The sequence below is a fragment of the Lycorma delicatula genome, chromosome 13, assembly GCF_047948215.1.
Source record: "Lycorma delicatula isolate Av1 chromosome 13, ASM4794821v1, whole genome shotgun sequence".
NCBI classification, from domain to species: domain Eukaryota; kingdom Metazoa; phylum Arthropoda; class Insecta; order Hemiptera; family Fulgoridae; genus Lycorma; species Lycorma delicatula.
In genome coordinates this window covers 12,420,001-12,434,332 of record NC_134467.1, presented here as the reverse complement: position 1 = coordinate 12,434,332, position 14,332 = coordinate 12,420,001, and the positions used below count along the sequence as shown (strand labels likewise).

Sequence of the window (14,332 nt, the reverse complement as noted above, 5' to 3'; positions counted from 1 at the left end):
TCATGAACTGCTAGTTCCATGTAAAGATTAAAAAGTAACGGGGACAGGGAACATCCTTGTCGGACTCCCTTTCTTATTACGGCTTCTTTCTTATGTTCTTCAATTGTTACTGTTGCTGTTTGGTTCCTGTACATGCTAGCAATTGTTCTTCTATCCCTGTATTTGAACCCTAATTTTTTTAAAATGCTGAACATTTTATTCCAGTCTACGTTATCAAATGCCTTTTCTAGGTCTATAAACGCCAAGTATGTTGGTTTGTTTTTCTTTAATCTTCCTTCTACTATTAATCTGAGGCCTAAAATTGCTTCCCTTGTCCCTATACTTTTCCTGAAACCAAATCGGTCTTCTAACACTTCTTCCACTCTCCTCTCAATTCTTCTGTATAGAATTCTAGTTAAGATTTTCGATGCGTGACTAGTTAAACTAATTGTTCTGTATTCTTCACATTTGTCTGCCCCTGCTTTCTTTGGTATCATGACTATAACACATATTGGGGTCAATATCGCCAGGGGAGTAAATAGTTTTTTGAGGTCTGTTTTCTCAAAATTTTACTAACATTACCCCATTTCATATTGAACTCGGTACATATGTACATGCTTATTTTACAATTTTAAATAAAGTTTTTGCCTCAAAATTCACCTCCTTTCCCCCAAAAAAACTAAAAATCTTTCTATTTATCGTATATTTTTTAACAGTTTTTTTAGGAAGAAATAAAATTATTTTTATATCTTCCTTGACATAGTAGTAGTACAAGTGACCTCCCAAAAAATACTTTGGTGTCAATGTGGGGGTGGTGGGCCCCCGATCAAATTTTAAAAATATCGATTTTTTTGAATTTTGTAAAGCTTTATTTGGTCTATTTAAAATTTTAACGCTATTAAAAGTTTAAGTAATAAGCTTTTAATAACAGTATTAGAATAAAGTTTTATTTCGATTCAATCCGACACCCAAAAAATAAACTTAGGTAACATTTTATCGACCGTATATTTTTTAGTGTAATTTTTTTTAGTTTCTTTCATTTAACAAAGAAACTAGAAAAATCAAAAAAATTGCTTGGAAGATGATTTTTATGGAGGCGATTAGAGGGAAATTTTGGAGGAGGGGATTTTTTGAATTTAAAAAATTTATTTAAACACACGATAATTTTACAGTAAACCATCATAAATCTCCAAGCCGAAAAAATAAATTTTAGTTAACTTTTTTCACGTATCATTATTTTTCCACCGTATGAAAATAATTAATGCCAGGAAAATATCGAAAACTTTTTTGCCGGCTGTTAAGTAATTTATAACCGATACGTTATAAATTTTACGAGCGGGAGGGAGTCGGTTGATATAGACAGTAAAAAAATAAATCGTTTCATCTGATTTATGAAGGTTAACATTACCTTTTTGTGAATTCACGCGTGCCAGTGTAGAAACGACGCATTTTACTTACGACATTAGATCTCGTGTAAAAGAAAGAATAGAAATAAAATGATGTACGAGTGAATTCGGTTTAGAGAAAGAAAATTAAAGAACGAATGAACGACCGAAAGAAAAGACGAAGAGAAGGGAAGGAGGGCTAATTAATAATTTTAGTTGTAGAATTGCGGTGCGACTGTGGGAACAAATATCGGAGTACAACCGGAGAAATACAAACAACTAACAGCACTGTTCCGTTACGAGACGGGGGCGATTAACGTGAAACTATTGTCCGATACTTATTTGCATCTACACCTATTATCATCGTCATCCTTACCATCAACGCTTTAATATTTTATTACCGTCTTTGATTGCGACCCGTTACCCTGGGAAAAACCGAATAACAAATCTACAAAATAGTACTGTTTTTGTACAAATTCTAGATCTTACGTCTATCGCATCAAACTGTCCAGCGGATATTTATTCTTCCATTTGTATTATTCGTTTTTTTAATACGATGTCAAAATTCTCTTAAAAAAGTATTTTTTATTTTTTTTTTAATACACTAGCAGTTAAAGTTCATATCAAAGTAACTTAGATGGGATGAGGTGCTGATTTCATTTTTTATTAGTTTACAAATTTAAACCGATAGAATCTCTTTATTTATTTGGATAAAGAACCCGGTTGCCTTCTGAGCTATATTGCCGGTCAGAACTGTACATATACCGATATAAATATATAACGCAAAATAATTAGTTTTATAATTTTTTGGTATTGAATTTTTCTAGGCAACAGAATTCAGTTTTTGGTTACTGATAATTTTCTTGTCCCCCCTGACTTCAGTTTGTCTTAGAACAGGGTAGAGGTATAATATAAGATTACGATATGTTATTTAGAAGGTTGCAGATGAGTAAATTAATATTTACCGTTTTCCAAACAACAGCCGATTAATATTGTTTATATTAGCATAAAAAATGCGTGTAACAATGACATAAATACTCGTACAAAAGGAACCTGCGAATGATATTTTAAGTGTAAGTGAATTTACTTTTGTTTTAAAAAATAATTTTTTTCCATAAATCTTTTTTTTATATTAAAAAAAACCGTTCTAATTTAGAAGAAAAAATAAACACTAGGTAGCTTACTACACTTGTAATAATTTTGCGTAGCGTACTTATTTACCCTTAGTTCGGAGGGGTTACAGTCCTTGATAGTTTTTTTGTATCCTTCCATACAAAAAAAAAGTGAAAAATTTTGTAATAAATAAAATGTGAAAATTAAACTAACCTTTATTCACATATTATCTAACTTAAAGAGTTCCTACATAATCATATAAATATGTACGTTTATATAAAAAATTATAATTCTTTGTTTTTTAAAAAAGAAGCAGAATAATAGGCATTACATAACCAGAAATAGGGGTGATTCGCTCGGTTACACCTTGTTATATAGATGAGAGGTAGGAGTAAGAACAACTTAAAACCGGGTTACTGCCTTTTGGACGACACCTTATGTATATTTTCCTTTAACTAAAAACAGCAGCAAAAATGTTAATATCTTCAACATTTTTGTTCTCATTTTTCTATTACCGGGTACATTTATTTTACTGCTACTGCAGTCGGTCGGTGTATAAATAAATAATAACAAATATGACTTATATGATACTAAGCGGGTTTATTGTACGATTTCAGATATATATAAATATATATTAAATATAATCGACGTAAATATTAAAATAATGCGTTAGTTGAGATTTTAAAATTTTACGGTCAGAATATCGAAGCTTCTTATTATAAAATCGATCGATCAAAATCAAATAGTCGAATATTAAAACTATTTTTTGTAAAATGTAGGTATTTCATTCAAGGACATCGTATCGAATTCTAAGAATATAATACCGGCAAAAAAGCGATTAAATAATTTTTGAATAGAAAGGTCTCCGAGGATCGAAGTAAGGTCTTTACGGTGTAGTAAATACGTTGTGATCGATAGATCGGTGTATGTTGTATTATTGTACCGGATCGACTATATAAACTGTGCGTACACGATATTGAAAGCAAGTTAACAATTTACAACAGCGTATCAATAAAGAGTCAAACTGACAACAAGGCTGGTAAATCTTACTAAATGAAAGCGGGCGCGAACGTGTTGTTTGTTACAGAGGAAATGACGTAAAAAGACCTGTCCATCCGACCTTGATGTCTGTCTGTGTCCTTACATCGCACCGTCCGATCTGTGTACTTCAGAGACTTGGTTTCTTATTTACATTTCTATTATCGGTCTGTTAGATTTAAAATTAAACTCTTTGCAAATAATTTACGGTGAATAAAAACGAAGGAAAATTTATTTCACTATAATAATAATAATTATAAAAAAATAATAGTAATAATGAAAACTGCATTTAGTTTTTTTGTATATTTTTTAAATTATTTGTAATTGCGGTATGTATACCGTAATTGAAGAAAGTAAAAATACCGCCTAGCAATGCGGTATAAAATTTATTATACGAACGGAAGGGATGATAAAAGTGTTGTGATGTGTAACATTTTGGTTTATATTATGTTAATATTTCTAATAATAGGCTTCGAAACAAAATAGATAGAACAATAGAAAAAAAGGCAAAATTAACGTGAGTTATTTGTTTAGAAAGTTTTAACTCTTTAAACAAACAATTTTCTGATTAATAAAATATTTTAATAGAATTTGCTTTAAATAAACCGGATGTTTTATGCGCATATTATTTTATTTACATAGAAGACAAAATATCAAGAAACTAGCGATTTTACAGGAGAGAAATTTGATATTTCTCATTTTTTATTTGCTAATTTTCAACCGATGTTTAAACGGGTTTTTTTTTAATGATTTTACTGTTAAGTGATTTTTAAACTATACAGAAAATTTGTATTTATATTTTAAAAAATTATCAATTTATTCGATAGTTTTTAAAGCGTTAATTAAAATATCCGCAATATCTAAAAAAACAGATACATTTTAAAATATGTCTTTAATTAAAATAACAAAAATTAAAAGCACGCTAACCTTAGTAGAAATGAAAATCGTAAAAAAAATATATCGCTTAGACTATAAAGATCGAGCAGCAATCTGTTGAATAAATCAAGATACATATTTTTTCTTGTACTACCGAAGCTCTTTCCAAGAAACAACAACTCTCGAGCAGTTTCATCACTATTCCGACAAAAGATAGTGCGACCTGTTGATATTTCTGAAATGACATTATACTTACCGACGGATAAAATTACGTTTACGTAATTTTTTAATTAGTTATTAAATACGTTTTTATGAAGAAAAAGATATACTTTTTTAAAAGTTACGTCGCTATCTTCTAACCGAGCTTTTAAAATGTACCTGTTCAGTATGAAGAAATTTAGCAAAACTACGTGTACAGTAACATTAAAGTAGCGACATAAACTGCGCAATAGTAATTATTCAGTAAACTTTCAAATTAGCTTGTAAACATTTTAATGAAAAAAGATATAATATTTTAATAGCCGCACGATTTCGTTAATTTCTATTTTTCTATTTCTTTACATTATTTTGTTTTTAATGGCGCACATTATTTAACAACCTAAAATGAAATTTCCGGCTTCCGTGGGGCGAGCGGTAGCGCTTGGCCTTTAATACGGAGGTTCCAGATTTGAATCCCATTAAGGTATGGCGTTTTTCATACGCTACAAAATTCCATTTCTATATCCCACGCACAAGCTTTAAACTTATTGCCGGTATTATCAAGTAAAAAAGAAAAGAAAAGTGATGAACGCTGCGATTACACTATGTAACCGATATACATTAATTTCAATAAAAATAAAAACCGGTACCCGATCCTTGAAATATTTTAATAATGTTTTGATCTAATGATGGAAAGAGTAAATCGTAAGAACGATCAAAGTACGGTAGCCTGGGCGAGTGAGGAAATTACAGTGCGATTTAAGATGAGCGAGCGGCCTTGAGTTTAGCCCTAAGCACCTCAGCCTAAAGGACTTTTCTTAGTTCACCTAACTTCCTTATTATTTTAATTCCTTAACAAAACTCAAAACTGAATTATGAAGTACGTAAAAATAACCAAAAAATTTGTTTTTTCGAGTTTGGCCCATCTCATAGTTCAGTAGAGATGCCAAAATCACATTTGTTAATAAAATCTTTAATTTTAAAAATAATTAATTTAAACGATTTTAAAAATTATTAGTATACATACTATACAGACAATTAGTTGCGGAATTAATAACTTTCCTAATAGAAGTAGGCTGTGTAGTCTAAGAGAATACGTAGGAAGATATTATAATAAGTAGAAATATAAAGAAAAATTAAAGTTTAATGTTGTTTGCTATTATATTTTTGTGTTGCGTATACTGTAGTACGGTATGTTGTAATAATATCTAACAAAATTTAAAAGGAAACTACAACCGGCTAGGACACTCTGAGTTGCTACTTTCCGTATTCTAAAAATAAATGACAACCCTTGAGAAGAGAGAACCAAAAGAAATATTGGAAATTATGTGCCGAGTTCTACAGTGAATCTGCTGAAAATGAATCTGGAACTAGACTTTCTTGTACAATATCTGATGTATAAAGGGTACATTGTTTTTAGAGGGAACTTCTATTGATGGTGTAGGTGTGTTTGATGTGCTAACGCAATAGTACTATCGTATTATGATTTTGAAGTTAAAATACCTAATTAAATAATGAAAAAATGTTAAGTCAACGATATTCATTTAGCATTGTTACGAACATACCGCTTTACCTGATAACTAGCGTATGTAATTATCGGTAAAAATGTCGGTTGTTCGAATTATTGTTAATAACGGTTGAAATTAAATAATCCTCGTGCTTATAACTAATGATAATTAATAATAGTAATTCAAGATAATTATTAAGCTTATTTCTACAAATTGACGTCTATGTTTGATGGATATCAGAATTGAAGAATAATGTGTCTCGAGTATAAATAATCTATTGATGGTATTATGACTATAAGTTAATAATATCTTTATTTTGTTACGTCATGTGGTTTTCACTTTTTATAATAACTCATTGACCATATTCTTCGCTCGTTAAAATACACGTGTAGGGTATTACGAGGTCAAATTGTAAATAAAACTGGAAAATGTTATCTTATTATGTAAAATTAGAATCTTTTTTTTTTTGTAAAATACTTTACAAAACGGATAAACTTTATCGTAATATTTTTATTTAATTTATTAAAATTTAAGGTGATTAATTATTATTTTAAATAAAATGTAATAAATATAAAAGAATCGACAAATCTTGATTTAATTATTTCGAACGTCTATATAAGAAATGTCTTTATAAGAAAACGTCTATATTAACGTGTTACTCGCCCAGCAATACTCATACTCATACCTGTTGGTATTGTTATGTATGCTTTTTTGTCAACACATAATTATTATTTTCATCTTTTATGACATCCTTTTCCAAAGGGAAACAAAATTTATTATTTTTGTTTTCCTCGACGTGTGTTGGCGATCATCTACCGTTTGAGACCCGATTCGTATTGGCCTTTTGAAAGGTCGATCGGAGGAAAAAATGATTTTTAATCATCGAACTGTTACCATCACTTGATAATAGACGCGACATATCTTTTTACAAAAAATAAAAAACAAAAAACGTATAATTTATTCGGATAAAAATTCTAAACATAATCGACCGCAAATCACATCATCGTCGGTTTGATATCTATTGTAATTGTACGTTACGTTGGAGTTTCTGAAATAATTCATCAGTTCTGGAGGCGGATGCGCATCGCCTATGCTATCGAAATAATCTACATTTTTATCGATTTTTCGGAAACAAACCCAATGCGTACCGCGGCCCTTTGAGGCGTCTAAATTCACTATCGAGCATTCATTTTTCTAAATCTTTTTCGGTAAAGCGTCCGACATAAAAAACACCGCGGATCGTTTCGCGATCGCACAAAGCGCGATTTGGTATTGAATTGATTATTTTTTTTCTTAGCCGTACCGCCGCATTTCTTCAATCTCAATCGATCGCCAAATTTGGATTTAAGTTTCATCGCGTTAGTTACTGCGTAGGCGGCCGCTCTTTCAGTCAAACTGCTATCCGGCGCGAGCACACGTTTCCACGCCCGTTCGGCAACCGCTTTATCGGCTTGAGATCTTGTTTTATTATCCGAATATTTCGAATAAGCTATATCTCGCAGTTTACACGCCTCATCTAATTTATTTACGCCTCTATCACCACGCTTCAACCTCTTATCCAAGTTCGTGCCAGGACTGCAATAATTGTAACCTGGAATATGAGCTTCAAACGGTAATAAATCTACAGCCTTATTGATTACTGACCCGATTATATACCGCGTCCGCCTTTTTTCTTGGAAATATTTTTCTTCTTCACCTTCATATCTCTATATATAAAAAAATTATTTTTCCATTCAAATACATTATTCATTATGTCGAACCAAATTTATTTTTACGCCATCATTATTGTTTTTGTTAATAGCTTCCGAAATTAAATTATTAATTTAAATATTTTGATTTATAATAATTATTAACCTCTGATTGTAAAAAAAAATACGATAAATAATAATTCAATAATAGTAATAAAAAAAAATATATCAGCAGTTATGAATGAAATAAAAATTTATGTACTTTTCATTTTTAAAAAAATGTGTATATGTAATTTAGTAAGCGTACGAGGAAGTCATGTGGGCTCAGATCAGATTTTTTGTAAGATATTTGGTATTTCGCATAACTCGAAAACGATTAACCGTTGGATGTTGAAATTTTGGTTTGGATTTAGGACTGCTGTAGCATCTAGTTGTGCACCTCCCATTTTTATATCAATCGACCGGACCAAAAGTAGCCAAAAAATCCAATTTTTTTGGATTTTGGGCTTTTCTTAACTGCAGTAATAAGCTTTCATTGAAATATTTTCAACTAATATATATTAGGGTGTGGCTGCCGACAAATTAAATACATTATGAAAATTTTAGAGGATAATCACCAACGGAATACAAAAAATGCAAAAAACTCTGTCGCAGTAAGTGCGTCAGAAGGGCGGATTTCCGGTTTTAGTTAAGAATTAATTGTAAAGGATGTTCCGCTGGTGTAATGATTTTTGAAAATAATATTGCTTTCAGTGTTGTGTCCTAGTAAAAGCTAGTTACTTTTATACGGATTATAATCCTAGACAGTGGATACCGGTGAACATTTGTGATTGGGATTCAATTGACTCTGAGATTCCGGGTTTGAATACCGGTCAGAAATGGCATTTTAACACACGCTACAAATCATTCATCTCATCCTCTGAAGCAATACTTAACTGTGGAGCCGGAGATTAAACAAAAAACAAAAATTCAATTGACCACAAATCTCAGGAATGGTCGGCCTGAGTATTCGATGTCATAGATAATACTGCGAGATACTAAGTATTTTATACTTGTATATTTACGTTTCGGTTCTTCCTCAATTTTACATAATTGTTGAGTTTGACGGCATCAATTGCTTAATACTGCTACTTGCCATCAACCTGTTTTGATACTATTACGTATAATTTACGTGGTTTTGGAGCTATGTTCACAAAAAATAAAATTATAAAATTATCTCAAAACGATTAAAATTTCAAAACTGATTTTTTTTTTTTGTTGACACACCCCTTTCTTCATACCAGATCAAATTTTGGATTATTGTGAAATTAAAATATTATAGCGATAGTGCTTGGAAAAATTTGATTTTGGCTTCAAACATTTTTTTTTTGTCTTCAGTCATTTTACTGGTTTGATGTAGCTCTCCAAGATTCCCTATCTAGTGTTAGTAGTTTCATTTCGTTATACCCTCTACATCCTACATTCCGAACAATTTGTTTTACATATTCCAAATGTGGCCTGCCTAGACAATTTTTTCCTTCTACCTGTCCCTTCAATATTAAAGCGACTATTCCAGGATGCCTTAATATGTGGCCTATATTCAGTCTCTTCTTTTAGCTATATTTTTCCAAATGCTTCTTTCTTCATCAATTTGCCGCAACACCTCATCATTTGTCACTTTATCCATCCATTTGATTTTTAACATTCTCCTAAGCGCCGCATTTCAAAAGTTTCTAATAATATCTTCTCAGATACTCCGATCGTCCAAGTTTCACTTCCATGTAAAGCTACGCTTCAAACATATACTTTCAAAAATCTGTTCCTGATGTTTAAATTAATTTTTGATGTAAACGTATTATATTTCTGACTGAAGGCTCGTTTCGCCTGTGATGTACTGCATTTTATATCACTCCTTCTTCGTCCGTTTTTAGTAATTCTACTTCCCAAATAACAAAATTCTTCTACCTCCATAATCTTTTCTCCTCCTATTTTCACATACAGTGGTCTATCTTCGTTACATTTTTTTTTCTTCGTATTTCTTCGTTATTTTTTCATCTTCGTTACATTTTGTTACTTTCGTTTTGTTCTTGTTTATTTTCATGCGGTAGTTCTTGCGTAGGACTTCATCCATGCCGTTCATTGTTTCTTCTAAATCCTTTTTACTCTCGGCTAGAATTACTATATCATCAGCAAATCGTATCATCTTTATCTTTTCACCTTGTACTGTTACTCCAAATCTAAATTGCCCTTTCATTAACAGCTAGTTCCATGTAAAGATTAAAAAGTAACTAGGATAGGTAACAGGATGTTACCTATCCTAGTAAGTATGTTGGTTTGTTTTTCTTTAAACAAACAGTTTTTGGTTCAAATATATATTTTGAATATGAATCGTACAAAATTATTTCGCGCTACGTATTGCTCACAGAAATCTAATTCTGGCTTTCTATATAACAAGTTACCTTTCAAATTACTACGCGAAAACCTTGAAAATCTTTGAAAACGTATCCAAAAACCAATTTTGTTTCCTCTAACTCCGGTTTCTGATAACCGATTCATTTGAAATTCATTAGAGATGTATTTTCAACAGGTTTACATCTCCCCCATCGATTTTCTTCAAAATCGGTTAAAATTTGCGTCCGGTAGAGCGGGTGAAAAAATCTTTTAAATGTATATATATATATATAAACGTTGCAGAATCGTTTTCAGGAGACACCAAATCGTACAGAAAAGTTTGTTTCCCTCCTTCTCCCAGCGACATGCTCTTAGAAAATCTGACCAGTAGCAAAAGCGATTTCTATAAATTCTTGGTAAATCCGCTACTTTCAAGTTCTCCATATTAGGGTTTGTAATAGTAGATGCGGGATGCGTTTTTCCATTATTATACAATCGTTAGTGGTAAAGCAAAAATTAATAAATGTACTAATTAGTATAAAAACACATAACCGAAAACATTAAATTGTAATTAAAAAAAAAAAAAATTAATTCCAAGATACTTTTTTGATATGTGCAGATTAATGCACGTATTAAATTAACAATATATTCAAGGATACGTATACACGCTACAATTTGTTTCCAGGAGAACAGTTTTTTTATACAAATACGGTAGCATTTTTATAAAAATCAATTTTTACAACCATTAGTCGCTGCTGTGCTTCCTTCAAAGCAAAGTCTTTTGATCTGTTGCTCTCTCTCTCTCTCTGTGTGTGTGTATGTGTTTGTATCTGAGAGGGATAAAAACAAAAAAAGAAAGGCAGCTGCAGTATAGTTGTTAATTTTACTTTTATAAGTACAGAAAAGAACATGTCTTATCCCCTATGGTCAAGAGTATAGAATAAAATCTGTGTTGTTTTGATGGTAATATTTAAAACAAAAAATGCCGTTTAGTTAACGTTCAAGGACAAAAATGAGTACGTGCTATTACAAATAAAATACATACCGCTATAGCTTACAATAAAAAACATATAGAAAGAGTGGAGAGGGTAAAATGAGAAACGAATAAGTGGGAGATAGACAGACGTGACTCAATAGACAGACACGCGTTTTATCTTTTTAACTGTTTTACAGTAGCAAATGTTCAGCTTTGTAAGGAAGAAATAAATCAACCTCGTTTTATATTATTTTAAAAGTTAGCGTACACATCAGTAAATCAAATAAATATTTACGCACGGATATATGTCTAGAAAATAATTTATAACCAAATACATTTTATATTTACCAATTTTAATTGATCAAATAATACCGTTTTCAGTCTTAGAGAACATAAAATATTCTCTTTATTAAATTTTCTTTCTTACTTTTCCTAATTGAAAATGTAATTATCGGTGTATAAAACGAAAGTTCAGTTCTGTAAATTACTATTCAAAAAACAAATTTGTTAATTTTCAACTAGATTAGCAATTCTGATAACGAATGTTTTTATTAAATAATATTTTAATGCAGGTAAAAAGTAAATAAAATCATATTGAAATTAGATTCTAATTTTTATTTTAAAGTATATATTTAAAATTCAAATTTATATTTTAAACAGGGGGGGTTTCAGTCACGAGGGGGTTGTTAGTGCGAGTAAACAATTGTAACACTCACTCAGAAACACCGAAAAGTAATTAAGTTCTTTTTGAATTCTTTTAAACTCGTACCAAATCCCTCAAACGAGTCGCTCGAGTCTGAGCGAGTAGACTCCTCTAATATCACCGACCGATCAGACACACAGAAAAGTAAGAAAGTTGTTTGTAAATCTTATAACGTCGTGCCGATTAAGAGACATCTCAAAGTCTCGTCAAATCGCTTACCTTTATGCGTGTCGTTTGTATAACTGAAGAATTTTCTAGAAAGGAAAAACCACACAGTCTAGGACATTATTTTAAAGTGAGGAACATTTGATTTATTTTATTGTATACAACATAGTTTTTTTTTTAATATATCGGTTTAAAGTTAAATATTTATTTTTTCATTTATTGCTTGATGAAAACTAAATTAAAATTTCAACATGGTTTTTAATAGCTCATTGCTAGAATTTATACGATCCACTTTTTTAAATGAAATCTCGTTTTTAAATTTAAAATCTATCTATTTAAATAATAAACTTCCAATTTACAAAATTTGTTCTATTCAAAAAAAAAAGGGTGATTTGATTTTTTTTTTATGCGATACATCAATATGGAGAAATTTTTGTATAAAAATAATTGATCAATTTTGTGTATGAACTAAAATGAATTTTATAAAGAAAAGGAATATAAAATGTCTTTCATGTTTTCTATAATTTTATAGGAATTGCCTAATTTTTATATTACATCTAAGATACATTAGTTGTATAAATAGTAAATATAATTTATGTATATTGAACAGATCTGTTTTTTCTTTTGGCTACCATTAAAGGCCTACTAAAAATAAGTACAGATATCTTTATATAATGAATATCTTACAGGAACTATCTTAATTTTACTGTTTTATGGATTGAATACTTTTATTATTCCTGAAATAGGAAATATTTTTTTAAAAACTGTATTAAAAGAGAAAAATGTATTTTAATTCGTTTTGAATTAGGAAAACAACAGTAATGTGCAGTTCTATATCGTATTTAAAGTACACTCATTCTTTTTTAGTTAGTATACTTTATTTACATTTTATTTTACACAGTAAAAAAAGGTAAATAAGTTTAGAAATGCTAGTAACTGATCATGAACATCAGATCCAGTGGAATGTTGCCTAATGTAGCCCTTGAGAACGTGGGTGTCTTGATTCATTTGGTTAATGAATTATTTGGAATTATTGCTACATAAAATTAATCACAGTTGAAGTTTTAATATCACATAATTTGTTATTTTATCTTTCTTTTCAGATTATAATAATTGTGTTTCCCCGCTAGAAAAATCAGAATCTTTTTTTAAACAAAATTGTTAAACCAAATCTTACTGATGAACCACACATTGTCAGATCTACATCATTCAATTTCTTTCTCCTGTGATTCTCTAGAAAATTCTAGAAATAAAAGCCGATTATCACTTGTACTAATATTTTTCATTATTGTAGATATATTCATTTATTTCCCAAGATTTTATAACTCTAAGAAATTATCTTGGTTGTCATGGGTTATATGACCACCGCTATAAATATATGTCCATGTTCGGTTATGAAATAACCAAATAAATATACATATATATTTATTATAAGATCCACCAAACTTAGCCTACACTTGTTTTGCTCGCTAACCTTGACTAGCAAGTGAAGCGAGTGTAGGTTAAGTTAGGTTAGATTATATTTCTACTTAACCCAGGAGACCTATTATCTTTTATTTTAATTAATTTTAATAAATTTATTAATTAATTTTAATTAAAGATAATTTCAAATTTATTTTTGTTCCTTATGTTACTAGTTTTTCCTGTATGTCAGTTAACCGTATTCATTTCTGGGTCTCTCAATTGTAATCTGATATGAAATCTTTTGTAAAGGTGTTTTATTGCGTAATTAATATATATATGTGTAAATGATCCTGTGTTAAATATTTTGCCTAAATTTATTTTATTTTTTTCAGTTCACTAATAAATATCACCAGAATATAATACACAATTATATTGAAATCTAAATCAAACTTGTTCTAATCCATTTTTGATATTTTGGTTTGATCCATTGTCATCTTTAGTGAATTATCCACCTGCACACAAATTTTGGAATACTGTATCAAAAAAGTTTAATTATATTTTTTAATTATTTTCAAGCAAGTGCACATTTTATATTTATTTGTGATTTTATAGGTGATTAGGTTGATATTTCAGTCAACATCACGACTGAAATATGTGAATATACATCTGCTGTGTATGTAGCAAATGTTATTTTAACTGACAGTGGTGTTGAAGAGGCCATTTGCCGAATTAATTCTTTGATGGGCCCAGAATATATTCATCCTCTTTTAGTGAAGAAATACTCTGCCATATGGTGTGGTTTTTAACTAAGCTCTTCAATCGTGTATATGTAACATATAACTAAATTAAACTAATGTGATTTATAAAAACTAGGAAACGTGGAGAACAGATGTGTAGCTTGCCTTACTCCAGATCTAACTTAAAAATTG

At 30.1% G+C, this 14,332-nt stretch overlaps 1 protein-coding gene across 2 annotated transcripts in view; it reads left to right on the top strand.

The window, feature by feature from the left end:
* Positions 1-14,332, top strand: part of LOC142333679 (uncharacterized) — a 78,627-nt gene that overhangs the window by 16,354 nt on the left and 47,941 nt on the right. The gene's annotated exons all lie outside the window — the stretch shown is intronic.